Consider the following 19,560-nt stretch of genomic DNA (forward strand, 5'->3'; position numbering starts at 1 on the left):
TGTTTTTTTTAAAAGCCAGCAGCTACAAATACTGCAGCTGCTGACTTTTAAAATAGTGACACTTACCCGCCCAGATCGTCTCTCGGGGTGCTGCCGCCGCCATCTTGGGTATGGGAATCAGGAGGTGGAGCCTTTGCGGCTCCATTTCCCGGTTCCCTACTGCGCATGCGCGAGTCGCGCTGCGCAATAAGGACGGTCCCCGCTGTCTCTGGGACCCGTGTGTTTCCCAGCAGGCAGCGGGGGACTTTCGGAAAGGGGCGTAATCTACGCCCCTTTCCGCAGAGAGCTATCCCGGAAGTGGGTGCAGATACCTGTACTGTACAGGTACCTGCACCCCCCTCCCCCCTGAAAGGTGCCAATTGTGGCGCCGGAGGGGGGAGGATTCCAATGAGCGGAAGGTCCACTTTAGGGTGGAGCTCCGCTTTAAATCAGCAGAATATGCAGAGTGAATACACTAGGGGGGGGGGACTCTGGTGACCAGAGACCACCTTCCGCAGACTGAATACACTAGGGGGGGGGGGGGTGTTACTGAGATGATGGGAAACCTTTATATGAGTGCCCTCTTGTCACTGACCTCCTCTCCAGTGCAGGGCTCAGTTAGACGGCTCCAGGTTGGTGCTTCTGGTTTTTATTCTATAGTCTCTTCTCCACAGTCCATACACATCTGACTCCTCGCGTAATCCCAATCCCGGCGGTGCTCTCACTCTTGATTCCTCTCCAGACTCCCCCTAAGAGACTGCAGACATGTTAAAAGACAAGAGATAGTCAGAGATTGCAGACAGGACACAGGAGGTGGCTAGAGGCTACAGACAGGACACAGGAGGTGGCTAGAGGCTACAGACATGGTACAAGAGGGGGTCGGAACATGTGCACAGGATACAGGAGGCAGTCAGTGGATGTGAAAATGGTACAGGGAGTGGTCAGAGTATGCAGACATGTAGAGGGAGCAAACAGAGGGGTTCCCTGTGTAAGTTTTGGACACAGAGGGATCAGTCATGTAGGGGGATCACACAGTGGGGTGAAGTCCTTATAAGAGCTGTCACAGGAGGGCCCTCACACAGGACACATGGCTGGCAGGGCAGTGAGGTTGGCGCACACAGGGTGATCAGGTTCCTGTTCTTAGGGGAGGTGGGGTCCTGATCCCCAGGGCAGATGGGGTCCCTAGGTGAGATGAAGTCCCCTTTCCCAGGGGAGATGGAGTTCCTGTCTCCAGGAGAGAAAGGGGTCCCTGTCCCCAGGAGAGAAGGGGTTCCCTGTCCCCAGGAGAGAAGGGGGCCCCTGTCCCCAGGAGAGAAGGGGGTCCCTGTCCAAGAGAGAAAGGGGTCCCTGTCTCCAGGAGAGAAGGGGGTCCCTGTCCCCAGGAGAGAAGGGGGTCCCTGTCCCCAGGAGAGAAGGGGGTCCCTGTCCCCTGGAGAGAAGGGGGTCCCTGTCCCCAAGAGAGAAAGGGGTCCCTGTCCCCAGGAGAGAAGGGGGCCCCTGTCCCCAGGAGAGAAGGGGTCCCTGTCCCCAGGAGAGAAGGGGGCCCCTGTCCCCAGGAGAGAAGGGGGTCCCTGTCCCCAGGAGAGAAGGGAGTCCCTGTCCCCAGGAGAGAAGGGGGTCCCTGTCCCCAAGAGAGAAAGGGGTCCCTGTCCCCAGGAGAGAAGGGGGTCCCTGTCCTCAGGGGGGAGAAGGGGGTCTCTGTCTTGGGGGGAGGGGGTCCTCAGAGGGGGGGGTTCCCTCTCCTGGGGGGGGGTTGGAAGGGGGTCCCTGTTCTGGGGAAAGATGGAGTGGGATATGGGATGGTCTCACTTACCATGACATGCAGGTCCCTCATTTATGCCCGTCTGGGCTCCCTCCAGCAGCACAGATGGGTGATCAGCATAACCCCAGGGAGCACAGCTACGGCTTGACAATCTGGCAGCAATTGATGGGTACAGTGGCTGTGTTTGATAGCACAGTGGTGGCAATTTATGGGCACAGTGGTTGCGTTTGAAGGGCACAGTGGGCCAGGGTTTGCTGGGCACGGTGAGGCGGTGTTTGCTGGGCGCAGTGAGGCATATTTATTGGCAGAACAATGTACTGTATATGTAGTCAGTGCTATGCACGGGGCCCCGCCCCCCTCTCCAAGTCCCGCCCCCCTTTCTAAGCTCCGCTCTATCTCTCCCTCCCAGCAAGTCTCCGCCCGCTTGAGTCCATAATTTTGGTCGACCGCTGAACAAATATCCCGCGCATGCGCTAATACAGCTTGAAGCCATAATTTTTCTTGACCAGTGAAGAAAATCTTGGGGTGGGCGGGGCTGCTGCTGACGCCCGCTTACCCGCAAGTCTCCGCCCACTGGAGGCTGGAACGCAGGCATTGTGCCGCAAACGCACACACTGTCCCCAAACGCAGGCATTGTGCCCCAAACGTACACACTGTCCCCAAACGCAGACATTGTGCCCCATACACTGCATATTCTTCTGATTTAATAAATACTATACATATTGGTGCTGCCGATGATATAATAAAGCCATCGCCAGTCTATCAATTTTCATCACCAATAAGAATGTGCTTGAGTGCATAATTTTTCTGGTCAGTAAACAAAGATCCCACGCATGCGCGATTGCTGTTAATAGCAGCTGAAGCCATAAATTTTCTCGACCATAAACAAATATCCAGCGATTCAGGGGCATGTTAGTGGGGTGGGCGGGGCTGCTGCTGACGTTCTAAGCATCTGTTCAGCTCCGCCCGCCCACCCGCAAGTCTCCGCCCACTTGAGTGTATAATTTTCAACCACCGCTTAAATAAAGATCTTGCGCATGTGCCGTTGATATCACGGACTTGGCGCATGCGCAGTAAAGGCCCGCCTTCAGCTGTTACAGTGACGGAGCCGCACCGGAAGTGACGGGGTGAGGGTTTTTCATAAGTCGCAGGAAATTTTACCACACCGGAACTTCCTGTCACCCTCAGCCGCCATTTTCCTGGAGATTTATTCTTCCTCTGTAATGACACATTCAGCGACCAGGCGCCCTTTGCTACGGAAGTGACGTTCCGGTGTAGTAAATTTTCTGCGACGCATGCAGAAAACATGCGCGGGAGCTGATCCAGAAATAGTATGCTCACACGCTGCGAACTGCACATGCGCGAAACGTATGCACGTACAGGGTCCAGAAAAATTATGGACTGGAGGGGGAGGGCGGAGAGTTGGTTGGAGAGGGGGCGGGGCCCCATGCATAGCACTGAGTACATGTACAGTACATTGCTCTGCCAATAAATACGCCTCACTGTGCCCAGCAAACGCCTCCATTTCAGCCATGGGACTGTAAGGGTTAAATCTCATTCACAATAACATGTTCTCCCAGGAGCCGTATATCCCTATTACATCCGTATACCCATCCTACAGGCTGAATTCACAAAGCTCACAAATAAGGACGTGGCCCTTTAAGAAAAATCGCCAGTTAATTTTTTTTAAAAAAAGGACGTGGCCCCTTTAAGAAAAATTGTCAGTTATTTTTTTTAGAAAAAGGACGTGGCTCCTTTAAGAAAAATTGTCTGTTTATTTTTTCAAAAAAAGGACGTGGCTCCTTTAAGAAAAATCGTCAGTTAATTTAAAAAAAAAAGTCACATGATTTCATTGGCTGAGTCACTGTGATTTCATTGGCTGAGCCAAAGTCACTGTGATTGGCTGAGCCAAAGTCACTGATTTCATTGGCTGAGCCAAGAAAAAAAAACAGCTGAGTCCCCTATATATATTCAGCGGCTGGGACAGAAGGCATCAGAAGCTGACTGACCACTGACCAGTGAGCAGCTTGGCTTTTATCTCTCCTGAGAGATACCTTGTGATATTATTGGATTTGATTTCGGTCGATTCAATTTCATTGCAATATCTATTCTCATACATTTAAAGCGAGTTTCTTTATTCTTAATAAGGAACCGATTTAAATGTAATCAGATTCTTTCTCTGAAAAACACCAAAGAGAAACCCAGCAAAGGAAGGGCCATGGTAGGAGGTATTAGTGAGCAGCCTGCAGATACCCCAACCAAAAAGCCCTCCAAGATGAAGAGGACCGGAGCGTTTGTGCGTGGCTGTTTCAGAACCGTTGTTGGATGTTTCGGTAAAGTCAATAGACATCGCCGAAATACAGACACTGAGATTGGTAAGTGTTTTTTTTCGAAGATTATTTTTTTTTTTCATAGATTTTTTATTTTTATTTTTTCAAAATTTTTGTTTTTTTTCAACATTTTTTTTTTCAATTTTTTTTTTTTTTCAAAAAATGTTTTGGGGTCACATTCCCATAGGTACAAATGTTTTTTTTTTATATATTTTAAATCAAGTCCTTTTTTATGACATTTTTTAGTTACAATCAACACAAGACATACACCAGGGCTCCACAAACCCCAGGTGCTAGGTCGCCAATGCCACCAGAAATCACAACCTGGCGCCTAAGCTGACACCAGCCCACTCACTATGTGGAATCAGGAAGTGGAGCCTTTTCGGCTTCATTTCCCGGTTCCCTACTGCGCATGCGCGAGTGGCGCTGCGCAATAAGGATGGTCCCCGCTGTCTCTGGGATCCGTGTGTTTCCCAGCAGGCAGCGGGGGACTTTCGGAAAGGGGCGTGGATTCTGCTGAATCTATGCCTGAAGTGGGTGCAGATACCTGTACTGTACAGGTACCTGCACCTCCCTCCCCCCTGAAAGGTGGCAATTGTGGCGCCGGAGGGGGAGAGAGTTCCAATGAGCGGAAGGTGCACTTTAGGGTGGAGCTCCGCTTTAAGCTCAATTCTGACAGCTCCTCTGTTACATTTCAGTAACAGAGTGCTCCACGTGAAACCTGCCAGTGCCACCTGCCAGCGCCAACCAGTGGCATCTGCCAGTGCCACCGCCAATCAGTGCCACGTGCTAGTGCCAACCAGGGCCACGGCCAATCAGTGCCACCTGCCACCACCAATCAGTGTTGTATGACCGTGTAATTGTCACTCAAAGTGCGACAGCGCTGAGGATTGGTGTGGATAGGAGGGGGAGGGGGGTTTAAGTGGCCGGTAAGCAAGGGGTTAAACATGACAGCATTTTCTACACATATGAGATGGCTGTGTGCTGTGCAGGTTTTATGCCCCTTACACTGTTAGGAAAATGTTGTCACCCCCTCATTTCTTCACAGAGCACACCACCTCCTTTTCCTCTGCTGGCTGAATATGATGTGGGGGGCGCAGGCTCAGGCCCTGGCTCTTATAGGTGGTAGGGGGCCCAGTCATGTAAGCTGATTTCTAGCAGCGGTCCTGGGTGTGGGCGAATGGCCCTGAATGCAGACAGTGCATGTCATATTAGGAGAAGTGGCTGCGTGCGTGCAGCTGTGCGTTCTACTCATTGTCAATGGACTGCCTGCATGCAGCACCTGGAAGATACAGATGTTGTAGAAACGTCCCGTTCATGTTATATGGGCCTCATCACCCTTGTAAATAAGGCCAAACAGACGGACAAAACCGACACAAATAAAACCGCACTAATTCATTATCCATCAGCATTTTAATATGCACTATGCCTTTACCCCAAGTGCTGTCATTAGAAGTGTCTGCGCTCCTAAAGCCGGCCATAGACACTTCCAATCTCACCCGGCTAAGCAAGGACCAGCCAAGATTCTAACCATGTATGGGCAGGCTGATTACGGGCTGGGTACAACCAGCCCCTCTGATTTTTCATGCCATTATTGCCAGCCAGTGGGTCGGGATGCGTGGCAGGCAACCAGCATTTTTATACAAAGTACAACATTAGTCCTCCTTGTGTCCCTGTCCTGTAGAGTTTATTCATGGTCTCTGGCACCAGCGTTTTCATCTGTTCTCTCCATAATTTGATGTTCTACAAAGAAAAATATATGAAATGTAGGTGAAGGTGCTAAATCTAATTCCTCTCTTTTTTTATTGTAGGTGTACGCGGTATTGACTGCAATCAATACGTGTCCGCTCCTCCAGAGTGCGACCAATTCGTGTCCGCTCCTCCAGAGTGCGACCAATTTGTGTCCGCTCCTCCAGAGTGCGACCAATTCGTGTCCGCTCCTCCAGAGTGCGACCGATTCGTGTCCGCTCCTCCAGAGTGCGACCAATTCGTGTCCGCTCCTCCAGAGTGCGACCGATTCGTGTCCGCTCCTCCAGAGTGCGACCAATTCGTGTCCGCTCCTCCAGAGTGCGACCCGGACGTGTCCGCTCCTCCAGAGTGCGACCAATTTGTGTCCGCTCCTCCAGAGTGCGACCAATTCGTGTCCGCTCCTCCAGAGTGCGACCAATTCGTGTCCGCTCCTCCAGAGTGCGACCCGGACGTGTCCGCTCCTCCAGAGTGCGACCCGGACGTGTCCGCTCCTCCAGAGTGCGACCCGGACGTGTCCGCTCCACCAGAGTGCGCCCAAGACGTGGCGGCTCCACCAACATGCCAGGGGAACGTCTCCAGTGAACATGGGGGCAAGGTTACAAAAAAGGATAGACACATACTAGTGGTAGGGGATTCAGTTATTGGAGGGATACAGAAGGCATTCTGTCACCAATCCCCTTATCACAAAACAGTATGTTGTTTACCGAGCGCCCGGGTTCGGAACATTGTAGATTGCATTGACGGATTATTGGATGGGGCTGGGGAGGACCCAGCTGTCATGATACATATTGGAACCAACGACAACATTAGAAGAAAATGGAGCACCCTACAAAATGATTTCAGGGACTTAGGGGCTATATTGAAGAAAAGGACCTCCAAGGCAGTATTTTCAGAAATACTGCCTGTACCTCGAGCCACCCCAAGGAGGCAGCAGGAGCTTAGAGAGCTTAGCAGGTGGCTGAAGAACTGGTGCAGGAAGGAGGGGTTCGGCTTCATGGAGACTTGGACCGACTTTTCAATTGGTAACTTGCTCTACAACAAGGATGGATTGCACTTAAATGAGCAGGGTGCAAATCTGCTGGGCAAGAAAATAACCAAAAAGTTGGAAAAAATGACAAATCAACCAAGTGTCATTCACATCGAGACCCCTCCAGCATGCAATGATTCTGTTGAGACTCGGGCAGAATGTAACGTTCCCACTAAGACACCGGCAGATTGTTTCCTTACCACTGAGACTGAAGAGAGAATCTTCAATTAAAGCCCATCACCAAAATCCACCATGTCATCAATCTCTTGAAAGATTCTCATCAGCAGCTTCTGAATCACAAACTATCATTGGAATTGGACAAACAAAACAATTGGCCCTCCATTTTTGTTTTTGGAACTTCTAAATCACCATCGATGTAGCGGGACAAACAAGACAATTGCCTGTTCCTAGAAGAAGACTCAACAAAAAGTCTGAGGAACCTTCAAACAAATCACATTCTAAAAGGGAAAGTTAGAACAAAGGGAGTATGGAAGAGGGAGAGAGGGAGGAAAAGGGGGGGAGGGAAGGTTGGAGGAAGAAGGGGGATGAGGGTTGGGGGGAACCCCCACACCCCTTCCTTACCCCCAATCTCCCACCCCCCTCCTTTCCTCCCTCTCTTCCTCTTCCATACACCCCCCTCCCCCTTATACCTTTCCCAAGTTTGTAGGCTGATAGGCTTTTGAGGCATGTGCTGGACCGCCAATGGGGGGAGGTTGGAGGCCGGTATGTTTTTGAGGTGTGTGTTGGACCGGCTAAAGGGGAGGTTGGAGGCCGGTATTTTTTTAGGGTGTATGAATCTGTAACCCATGTGGGGGCTGTGTTTACCCTAAAAAGGACACCCATGCGGGTGAAGTTGCCCGAACGCGGGCCGTGCACTGGCACCCACACAGATGTCACATTGGGTACAGCCGCTACACCCCAGTTGACAGCAATGGGACTGCCTACACAGGATGCTGCGAACACCTGTGCATCCGTCTTTCCGGTAAACGCAGCCCTCACACGGGGTACAGATTCATACCCTCCATGTAAATAAGACCTAAGTGTGAATGGAATAATTTGCTCCATTGTTTTACCTTGACAACCCTTTGGATTTTTTCCAGAGGTGCTTTGAGTGGACATAACTGATGTACTCTGCTCAGCGGGGGAGGGCCTTAGAGAACAGAGGAAGCATGTGGGCAGCACAGAGGCTTAGGGGTTAGTCTTGCAGCACTGGGGTCCTTGTTCCAGATTCTGACCAGGACACTATCTGCATGGAGTTTGCATGTTCTCCCTGTACTCGCATGAGTTTCCTCCAGGTACTCCGGTTTCCTTCCACAATACAAAGACACGCTACCTTGCGTTGGTGGTGCAGTGGTGAGCATAGCTGCCTTTCAAGCAGCTGACCCGGGTTCGATTCCCGGCCAACGCCATCTCCAATACTTGGAGTCCTCAGAGAGGAAAGCGCTATACAAGGTCAATGCGGGTTATATATTAGCGGTGGAATAAAGAGCGAATGTGTGGAATGTTTGAGGAAGAATCTATAGAAGGTGAACCCAACAACTGATAGAAGACGCTTAGGCTGCAATCACACCTAGGCCTTCCGGATCGCGGGCGCAATTACTGATTGTGATCCCATTACTTTCAATGGCATCCCAATCACGGGACAATATTGTCACCTGACAAATCACACCAACAAAATCCTGGGCCGCCTGTTTACCAGAAGAAATCCTGTCATTTTGTTGCAATTTGTCAGGTGACAATCACGGCAAAATCACCCCTCAATTGGGGCAATATTGAAATTAAAGGGATTTCAAGTGTGTGCCATGTGACCAGATCCTCGCCGTGTCCATCAGACAAAGAACTTCCTACCCAGATGCCCCCCCAACATGAATATTACACCCATACCCCCCAACATGAATATTACACCCATACCCCCCCAACATGAATATTACACCCATACCCCCCAACATGAATATTACACCAATACCCCCCCAACATGAATATTACACCAATACCCCCCCAACATGAATATTACACCCATACCCCCAACATGAATATTACACCCATACCCCCCCAACGGGAATATTACACCCATATCCCCCCCCCCCAACATGAATATTTCACCCATACCCCCCCAACATGAATATTACACCCATACCCCCAACATGAATATTACACCCATACCCCCCAACATGAATATTACACCCATACCCCCCCAACATACATATTACAACCACACCCCCCAACATGAATATTACACCCATACCCCCCCAACATGAATATTACACCCATACCCCCCCCAATATGAATATTACACCCATACCCCCCCCAACATGAATATTACACCCATACACCCCAACATGAATATTACACCCATACCCCCCCCAACATGAATATTACACCCATAGCCCCAACATGAATATTACACCCATACCCCCCCAACATGAATATTACACCCATACCCCCCCAACATGAATATTACACCCATACCCCCCCAACATGAATATTACACCCATACCCCCCAACATGAATATTACACCCATACCCCCCCCCAACATGAATATTACACCCATACCCCCCAACATGAATATTACACCAATACCCCCCCAGCAGAAATATTACACCCATACCCCCTGAAAGGTTATGTTAAGCATCCATCTTGTTTCTGTCAGCCATCTTAATATTCACAAACTTCCATTTTACAATATGTACAGTTTGAACACCCCTTTAACTTCTCAGATAACTGTCTCAACATGAGATTCTTCTAACTCATGTGTTCTCACACACTTATCTATAACCTTCACACTGTTTCTCAGGCCGCGTACACACGCGGGGACTGTTCGCTCGTGTGTGGGCTTTCAGCGGACAGTTTCAGCGGACAGTCTGCTAAACAAAGTTTTTCGGAAATTCCGAAAAACTGTCCGCTGAAACTTTGTTTCAGCGAACAGTCCCCTCGTGTGTAGGCTTGTTCGTCAAACTAAGTTCCGCGCATGCTCAGAAAGGATTTACACGCCGAAGTTTGCATTGCAGTGTATAGGACGTCGTTTTCTAGTCCCGTCGTACGTGCCGTTCACGTCATCGCGCACGGTTTCAGCGGACTGTTCGTTCGTCGTGTGTGGGCAAGTCCGTCCATGCTAATTTTGAGCGGACTGTCCGCTGAAACTGTTTGACGGACAAAGTTGGGCGAACAGTCCCCGCGTGTGTACGCGGCCTCAGCATTCTTTAGCTACAGAAGGAATTATGTATCTTTTCTTATATTAATTCAGCTAGCTTAGAACAAAGAACAATAGCGTTTTTGTCTTGACCAGCTGTAATCGTCTTGATGTCTACTGCGCATGTTTTATTCTGTATGACGTGAAATATACTATATCAACCACTTTGTAATAACTCAATACAATTAGTTCTCGAAGGACGCCATGGTGTGTGTGTGGTTTTATTTGTCCTTTGAGAATTGATTCCAGAGCGCTCTGAATTTATACAATACATTGGATCTAAGGTCTGAGAGGTTGAAGGGACCACCCTAGACACAGGATTAACCCTTTCAGAACTGGGGGCTTGTCCCCGGATGGATGTTTATTTACCCTTAACGGACGTGGAAAGCTCGGTAAGTGAATTCTATTCTTATTGAGTGAAATTGACTTGCCGGGGTCCGGGTGTCAGGTGTGTGACTTGGCTTCCATCCCACAGAGATTGCTGTTGGGTTATAGAACCTCTTATAAGTATACATAAGTTGACCGGTCATGACCTTGGGGGTCATATAGTGTTTTGGGGACACTTGTAAAGATTTTGGTAATCTTAAAAGAATAGGTTTTGGGACCTAGAAAAATTTACAGAGTACTCTAGAGTTTTAGTTCTGTTCGGGACAGAACTGGTGACTGATGATCAATGTATTGTGTAAACTTTGTGTATGATTGTATAACTGCTTCGCTTTAAAAGTATCACGCTGAATGAATTGCGCTGAGTGTGTATATGTGGACTGCTATTTTGTTTCCAGAACCAAAAGGCATACTTGGTGAGTAGTATTCCCGGAGGTTATAAAGTTATAATTTGGGTAAAGTTATTTTGTGAAAGGTAAACAGATTCATGTACATTGCAAGTTAAATTCATCTGTGGTTTAAATTTGTCTGAAACAAAACAGCAGCTCCATGAGCAAGATTGTGCGTTTATTGTATGTCTGAAATACTCTTGAACTTGTTCCAAATTTATTCTGTTGCAGTCTTGAAGTGATTGTAGCTGTATTAGTATAAAAAAAGTATCACGGACAGTACTGATTTCTTTTTGTTAAAGGAATCTAAGTTGAGTTATTGTCTGATTGATTCACACCGTTGTCTGATTGTCTGCACCGTTAGGTGGCAGTCAAGCATGGTAAATTGTTTTGTTTTCATAGGAAAATTAAATGTGCGGAGCAATGCCTAGTTAACCCTTGGGTGGATCATATGGCAGGATGGACAGAAAGCCGGTTTGGGTGTTCTGACAATTTTGGATCCATTATTGATCCAGACTTTCCTGAGTAATCTCAAACCCCATTTAGTGGTCCCAGTCAAACAAATGATTACTGAATGGTCAACACTTTCTAGAACTGACTTTGGCAAAGCTCTTTCACAGAAAGATGCAGCACAACATTTCCAAGGGAATACGAAGGGGAACTTTAGAGGCAGAGGAAATTTTAGAGGCAGATTTAAAGGCAGAAATGGAAGAGGGATGAGTCGCTCTAGAAACAATGGATGTTTCAATTGCGGGGCTGAGGATCACTGGGTGAGTCAGTGTCCTCACCCCACCCCTTCTCAGACTCCCGATTCCAGCTCTGTCCCTAACCAGACACAACAACCACAGGCATCCATCCAACAAGGTCCAACATTTCCAATCAAATAGGGAAATCAACAACAATGATGGGGTCCGGAGGGTAGTGTCCCAGCTTTTCCTTTTGTCTCAGATGATTTCACTGACAGTCCAATGGTTGCTATTTCAATAAATGGGATACTCCTCCCCTATCTCGTTGATAGCGGGGCCACTAGGAGTACTATTTGTGAAGATCATTTCAGAGGCAAGTGGGAACCAGCGGAACCCTCTTTGGGAATTAATGGGATACTGACAAAAACATATAGGACTCCACCCCTACCAATAGAAGATGATGAAGGGTACACCATATGCACACATTCTTTCAGGATAATACAAAGGTGTCCTGTAAATTTGTTGGGAAGAGACTTGTTTGGGCCACTAGGAATCACAATTAGAACCAACTCAGAAGGAGGTCTAGACATTTCCTCAGATAAAATCACTATAGTAGCATGCAAACCAGGTTTTTTTGATGCTGTCACAAGAAAATAGTGAAGAAGATTTTGAGGATATAGACCCCCAGGTCTGGTCTACATCAGATCTGGATGTAGGACTTGTTTCATGCACACCATACAGGGCCACTCTCAAAGAAGGTGCATTTCCTATCTATTACAAACAGTATCCACTTTCTAAAGAAAAAATGGATGGCATAGTGCCAATGGTGAAAAGGTTTCTGCAGGATGGAATCCTGGAAGAAATTATTTCTCCATACAACACACCTGTTAACCCTGTAAAGAAGCCGGATGGCTCCTTCAGATTTGTACAGGACTTGAGGGCCATAAATGACCTCATAGTCCCAATAGCACCCATTGTACCTGATGTTCCATCTCTACTGTCCTCCATTCCAGCAACAGCCAAATGTTTTACTGTAATTGATTTAAAGAATGCTTTTTTTCTCTGTCCTTGTAGACAAGGAGACAAGGCCACTCTTTGCTTTTACTGTGTCGATTGACCAACACAATCGCCAGTTTACCTGGTGTAGAATGCCCCAGGGATATATAGACTCACCTGTGGTCTATTCTATAGTACTCCAAGCCACCCTCAGGCCTTGGACTGCCCCTCATGGTTCTGTACTGTTGCAATATGTTGATGATCTTTTGATTTGTAGTTCTTCAGAGGAGGACTGCCGAGCTGATAGCCTATCCTTATTGAAATGGTTACATACGTGTGGTCACAAAGTGTCTAAGAAAAAATTACAATGGTGTAAACAGGAGGTTGAGTACCTAGAGTTTGTGCTGTCTCCGGGAGTTAGGAAAGTCAGTCACAAAAGAACTGTTGCTATAGTGGGTCTGCCCCGCCCACTTACCAAGAAAGACCTGCTAACCTTTCTTGGAATGATTGGTTACTGCCGCCAATGGATACCTGACTGTTCTTTCTATGACAATATATTGAGACAAGCAACCCTCTCTGAAATGTCTGATATTGTAAAATGGTCTGATGAAATGTTAAATGCTTTTACCATGTTGAAAAGTGCAATGGTTACCAGCCCGAGCCTCGGCCTCCCTGATTTTAGCAAAATCTTTCACTTGTTTGCTAGGGAAAATTGCAGAACCATGGCGGGAGTACTGGCCCAGGAACATGGTGGGAGACTGCGCCCTGTAGCTTTTTTCTCAAAGGTGGTTCCAGTACAGGTGCAAGGCATGCCTGCTTGTCTCGTTGAAGCTTGAAGCGTTGGCTTCTTGTTCTATGGTTGTAGAGTTGGCAGCACCATTTACCTTGGGCCATAACACTACTTTACACACCTCACACAACGTTACCACACTCCTCAAAACTCAGCATATGTCAGCACAAAGATTGAGTGGGTATGAAGTCATCCTCCTGTCCATTCCAAACCTGAAAATAAAAAGTTCAAACATAAACTCTGGCCCAGCTCCAATTTTGAATGCCTTATTAGGTCTTAAAGGAGAACAGGATGACTTACCACCACCTCATGACTGTATACAATCAATACATCAGGACACTTCACCTAGAGCAGATATGCTTTCAGTACCAATTCCTACTGCACAAACTGTTTTTGTTGATGGCTCTTGCAGCAGACCAAGTGATAATGTCTATCATGCAGGATATGCTGTTGTCCAACTGCCGGATACTGTCCTCAAGGCCAATCCAATACCCTATCAGTCTGCACAAGCTGCTGAATTGATAGCATTAACCCGTGCATGCCAGCTGTTTGCAGGAAAAGAGGTAAACATTTACACTGATTCCAGGTATGCTCATGGTGTGGTTTGAGACCATGGTGTAATATGGCTTCGCAGAGGATATGTGGCAGCAGATGGAAAGAGCATCTCACACTCTGACCTAGTCACAGCATTACTAGATGCAATTCAGTTGCCTCCAAAACTAGCTATCATGCACTGTAAGGCACATACAGGCCAAATGACTGATATAGCCAAAGGTAATGCACTAGCTGACAGAATAGCTAAAGAAGCTGCATCTACACAAAAGGCAAACATTCAAATGCCCATGCTAACACCTCAGCCATGTTCCCTGAAAGAGACACATTGGCTCACGGAACTACAGGCTTTTGCCACCCCTGATGATATTGCGCAATGGAACTGTGATGGGATGGTACAAAAGGATCCTAAAACAGGATTAATCTGCAAAGAGGGGAAGCCCTGTATTCCTGTTGCTAGCGCCCCCCCTGTTCATTGCACAATACCATGGACTGGGTCACAAGGGATGGCAGGCCACATGTGAACTTCTAGATGCAGATTTTTTCATTGCAGGATTACCTAATCTAGTCAAAGCTTTTGTAAGGGGATGTGTCACTTGCATTAGGAACAATCCAACAAACCCAAAGAAATCAAAGCATGAACATCTTGAGTACCCAACAACACCGTTTACCCATTTACAGATAGACTTTACACATATGCCCAAAGAAGGAAAGAAACAACAATATCTTTTGGTCATAGTGGACATAATGTCACGCTGACCAAAAAATCTTTGTCACCAACAATGAAAACGCACAAACTGTAGCGAAGATCCTCACACAGGAAATTATTCCTAGATGGGGATGTCCATTGCAAATAAATTCAGACAATGGCCCAGCTTTCACAGCTAAAATTTGCCAAGATCTTGTAAAAGTACTAAAAATAGACTGGAAATTTCACCTCCCCTACCATCCACAGAGTTCAGGAATTGTAGAGAGAATGAATAGAACAATTAAAGACAGGATAAGGAAAGCTACGGGTGGGAATTTTGGCAAGTGGAAAAAAGTTCTCCCAGCTGTATTAGCTGAAATCAGAATGACCCCTCACAGTGTGACGGGTTATTCCCCCTTTGAGGTACTCATGGGTAGGCCATTCCCCACACCGTGGGCTAATCATCCCTTGATGGTAGAGAAAGGTGATTTGGAACAAATACTGGAGGAATATGTAAAAAAACTGATTGAAACTCTTGATATTGTTGAAAGAAGAGTTGCTCGCACCTCTCCTTCTTCTTCACAGGTACCAACCCACCCGTTCCAGGTCGGTGATCAAGTTGTGGTCCAGAGGCTTCAGAAAGGTCGAAAGCCGCAAGAGGTTCCATTCGGACCAGTGACCAAAGTGGTAGCCGTCACCAGGACCGCCATCCTTACAGAGGAAAGTCCTACTTGGATCCATGCCAGCAGAGTAAAGAAGGTTGATCTAAGCCCAGGAATTCAAGAAAGGCTGAAAAGAGGTGAAGCAGGTGTTTTAAGTCCTCAAAAGACAAGCACAGACATAAAGGACAGTGATGTCACTCATTTCACCACAGACTTCTGGGAAGGCCTTTTGCCTTCTGGTGATGTTTCTACTTCTGATCTTTGTCCCAGTGTGGATAATAACTAACTGTATCTTTCATCCTGAAGACTTAGGTGCCTTGAAACTCATATGTGGTAAAAGCGAAATACACACCAACCATACTGACTTTCACCTCAGAAATCGCAGTAAAAGAGATGTCTCTAATGAATTGATCAAAGAAACAAGTTTTTTCTGAAAAAATGTTACTGTTAAAATTTAAATATGCTTATGCTAGAAAGTCAGGATATGAAAAATGCTGGATTTGTAGTAAGTTGCACCCAGAAACTGCTGTCCCTCTGAACCTCAAGTCATTATTGGAAAATACTCTAGTCTTAAGTATTAAGAATGTCTCGGAAGGGTACCACAATCAGAGTATTATGTTTTACACTTTAGGAAAGACACATGAACCTGAGTGGTGTGTTCAGTTAGGCAATACATCCAACGGAATAGATATGTGTTCCAAGTCTGTATTTAACATTTCAAAGGGTATTCCCTTCCACACCAGTAACATTATCATAGGTCATATGTGTAGTTACAAAAATCAATCCCTTAACAACACCATTAGTGAACTTACTACATACAGGAACACAACATCTGGGATACTTGTGAGTAAACTTGTAAGTGCTGCATTTGAGGCTGGAACTGAGCCCCAACGTAGTTCTCTAAGAAGTTTTTCATTGGGAAACAATACATACGTATGCTGTGCTAAAATTTGTTACCCATGGATCCCCGCAGGAGTGAAAGGATGGTGTTATTTAGCACAGTTGGTACCAGTCATGTCAGCCCTAGGCCAGAATCAGGAACATCACATACAAGTTACTTCAAGTCCAGTACATAGGTTAACTTATAAATACAAGAGAGAAACCCCACCTATGTTTTCTACTTCAGATAAGTCATGGACATGGTTTCCATCCTGGACAGGATGGGGCATAACCATGATGGACAAATTAAATAACTACACTAGTTTAATAAATGATGTTATGGAAAAAAACTCCCAAGATATAGGACTACTCAATGTCGAGCTCAAAGCAATTAGAAGACAACTAGAGTTACACGAATTGGCTATTGAAAGCTGAGTGCAGCTCTGACAGGTTTATGCGAAATGACCCAAGATTATGAATGTTGTACATGGTTTCACAATACCAGCCTGGAAATTCCAGACTACTATGATGTTATTAGTCAACACCGAACACAGGTAAATGAATTAATGAAACAAGCAAGGGACATAGGTAATTATGGTTGGAACCCCTTTTCTAGTTTGGGTTTAGGTGGAATGTTTTCATGGTTAAAGGACATAGTGATTATGATTATCATAGTACTATTGTTAGGATTGATAGGCTACCTGATTTTCAAGCTTATTCTACTTTGTATTAGCAAGTGTACTACACCAGACCAACCTTCTCACGCATATACACAATATCTGCAGCTTTATGTAAATGAATATAACAAACGTAGCAAGAACCGTAGATTTCAGGTGGCTGCGGATCTGTAGAAGTCATTCCATGACTTAAGAGGGGGTTGAAAGGTTATGTTAAGCATCCATCTTGTTTCTGTCAGCCATCTTAATATTCACAAACTTCCATTTTACAATATGTACAGTTTGAACACCCCTTTAACTTCTCAGATAACTGTCTCAACATGAGATTCTTCTAACTCATGTGTTCTCACACACTTATCTATAACCTTCACACTGTTTCTCAGCATTCTTTTAGCTACAGAAGGAATTATGTATCTTTTCTTATATTAATTCAGCTAGCTTAGAACAAAGAACAATAGCGTTTTTGTCTTGACCAGCTGTAATCGTCTTGATGTCTACTGCGCATGTTTTATTCTGTATGACGTGAAATATACTATATCAACCGCTTTGTAATAACTCAATACAATTAGTTCTCGAAGGACGCCATGGTGTGTGTGTGGTTTTATTTGTCCTTTGAGAATTGATTCCAGAGCGCTCTGAATTTATACAATACATTGGATCTAAGGTCTGAGAGGTTGAAGGGACCACCCTAGACACAGGATTAACCCTTTCACCCCCCATCAGGTATATATGGGAGATATAGTATATAGAGATATATACATAGGACAGTGGATATATAATATATATCCCTTTCATGACTAAGCCTATTTTTGACATTTGATGTTTACAAGTTAAAATACATATTTTTTGCTATAAAATTACTTGGAACCCCCAAACATTATCTACATTTTTTTAGCAGAGACTCTAGAGAATAAAACGGCGATTGTTGCAATATTTTATGTCACATGGTATTTGCGCAGCGGTGTTTTAAACACAACTTTTTGGGAAAAGGGACACTTTCATGAATTAAAAAAAATTAAACAGTAAAATTAGCCCAATTTTTTTGCATAATGTGAAAGATAATGTTACACCGAGTAAATAGATACCAAACATGTCACACTTTACACCTAAAAATCTCAATAGGCGATGCTTTAAAAAAAAATTCTGGTTACCAGGTTACAGTTACAGAGGAGGTCTAGTGCTAGAATTATTGCTCTCGCTCTGACGATCGTGGCGATACCTCACATGTGTGATTTGAACACCGTTTACATATGTGGGCGGGACTGAATGTAGAAGAATGTAAACATCCCTTGTGACAGTAATAGGTGGTGACAGGCACTCTTTATGGAGAGATTGGGGATCTAAAAGACCTACATATGACATTAAAGACATATGCCGCGTACACACGAGCGGATTGTATGGCGTACTTAGTTCGTCATACAATCCGACGGACAGTCCGTCGTACTTTCCACTGAACGGACTTGACCACACACGGATGCACAAACAGTCTGTCGAAAGCTTGCGCGATGACGTGTACAGCACGTACGACGGGACTAGAAATAGGAAGTCCAAGACACAGCAAAGCACCCTTCCGCCGTGTAAATCCTTTCTGGGCATGCGCCATTCTTAGTCCGTCGAACTAGCATACTGACGACCGTACTGTCCGCTGAAACCAAAGTACGATGGACAGTATTTCGGAAAAACCGAAATTCTTAGTACTCCGGACTGCACGCTGAAAAGTCCGCTGAAGCCCACACACGAGCGGATTGTCCGCTGAAATGTGTTTCGAAGGACTAAGTACGCCATACAATCCGCTCGTGTGTACGCGGCATAAGTCTAAGTTCACACTTATATATACCCCTATTCCTGAGCACCCTCATACCACCCCCAGAGCCCCATCCCCTTTATACTGCAGGGGAGAAAAGCCCACGTCTGCTGTCAACTGGCCCTAGAAATCACAGCGATCGAGATGTTGCGGAAGGTCATCTTCCGAGGTCCTGGCTGCCCGTCACATTTCCATACAAGTGTATAGACCCCTGGTGCCAAACCTGCATCCTGAGGGCAACATGTGGCCCTTGGGTACTTTGTGTGTCCCTCAGGGCCCCTCCAGATACTAACCCGTGTTTTCCTATAGCAATGGTTATAGTTTTGATTTCTAGCAGCCTGCCCCAACGCGCGCCCCCGACCCAGCCTGCCCCAACGAGCGTCCCCGACCCAGCCTGCCCCAACGAGCGCCCCTGACCCAGCCTGCCCCAATGCGCGCCCCCAACCCAGCCTGCCCCAACGAGCGCCCCTGACCCAGCCTGCCCCAATGCGCGCCCCCGACCCAGCCTGCCCCAACGAGCGTCCCCGACCCAGCCTGCCCCAACGAGCGCCCCTGACCCAGCCTGCCCCAACGAGCGCCCCCGACCCAGCCTGCCCCAACGAGCGCCCCCGACCCAGCCTGCCCCAACGAGCGTCCCCGACCCAGCCTGCCCCAACGAGCGCCCCCGACCCAGCCTGCCCCAACGAGCGTCCCCGACCCAGCCTGCCCCAACGAGCATCCCCGACCCAGCCTCTGAACATCTTACACCATGTCTGCACTTGAGGTCCCCCATATCAAGAAAGTTGACCATCACTGGTGTAGACAGACTTGCTTCTATTGGCCAACTCTGACGACAGTAAATTTAACAATGGTGCCAATTATGATCGCTATAAGCTTCTTTAGCAATTGAGGTACATAAAAAAAAAAAAAAACACAAAAAAAAAAAAAAAACACACACACCACACAACCATAAAAGATATTCAGTCATCCTGAACCAGTTTCCACATATCAAAAACGGAAAGATTTAGATAGCTGC

General features: G+C 46.7%; 1 long non-coding RNA gene and 1 other non-coding gene across 2 annotated transcripts in view; one reads left to right on the forward strand and one right to left on the reverse strand.

Moving 5' to 3' along the window:
• Positions 1–575: 575 nt before the first annotated feature.
• LOC143929922 (uncharacterized) overlaps positions 576–19,560 on the reverse strand; it is a 40,157-nt gene continuing 21,172 nt past the window's right edge. The window contains exon 3 of the long non-coding RNA XR_013262646.1: positions 576–736. This is a non-coding gene — a long non-coding RNA (uncharacterized LOC143929922). The remainder of the gene's footprint in view (positions 737–19,560) is intronic.
• Positions 8,184–8,255, forward strand: TRNAE-UUC (transfer RNA glutamic acid (anticodon UUC)). The gene has a single exon. It is a non-coding gene; the product is annotated as a tRNA-Glu (tRNA).

Source organism: Lithobates pipiens, unplaced genomic scaffold (assembly GCF_037356315.1).
Source record: "Lithobates pipiens isolate NorthernLeopardFrog02 unplaced genomic scaffold, aLitPip1_a1.2 Scaffold_25, whole genome shotgun sequence".
NCBI lineage: Eukaryota > Metazoa > Chordata > Amphibia > Anura > Ranidae > Lithobates > Lithobates pipiens.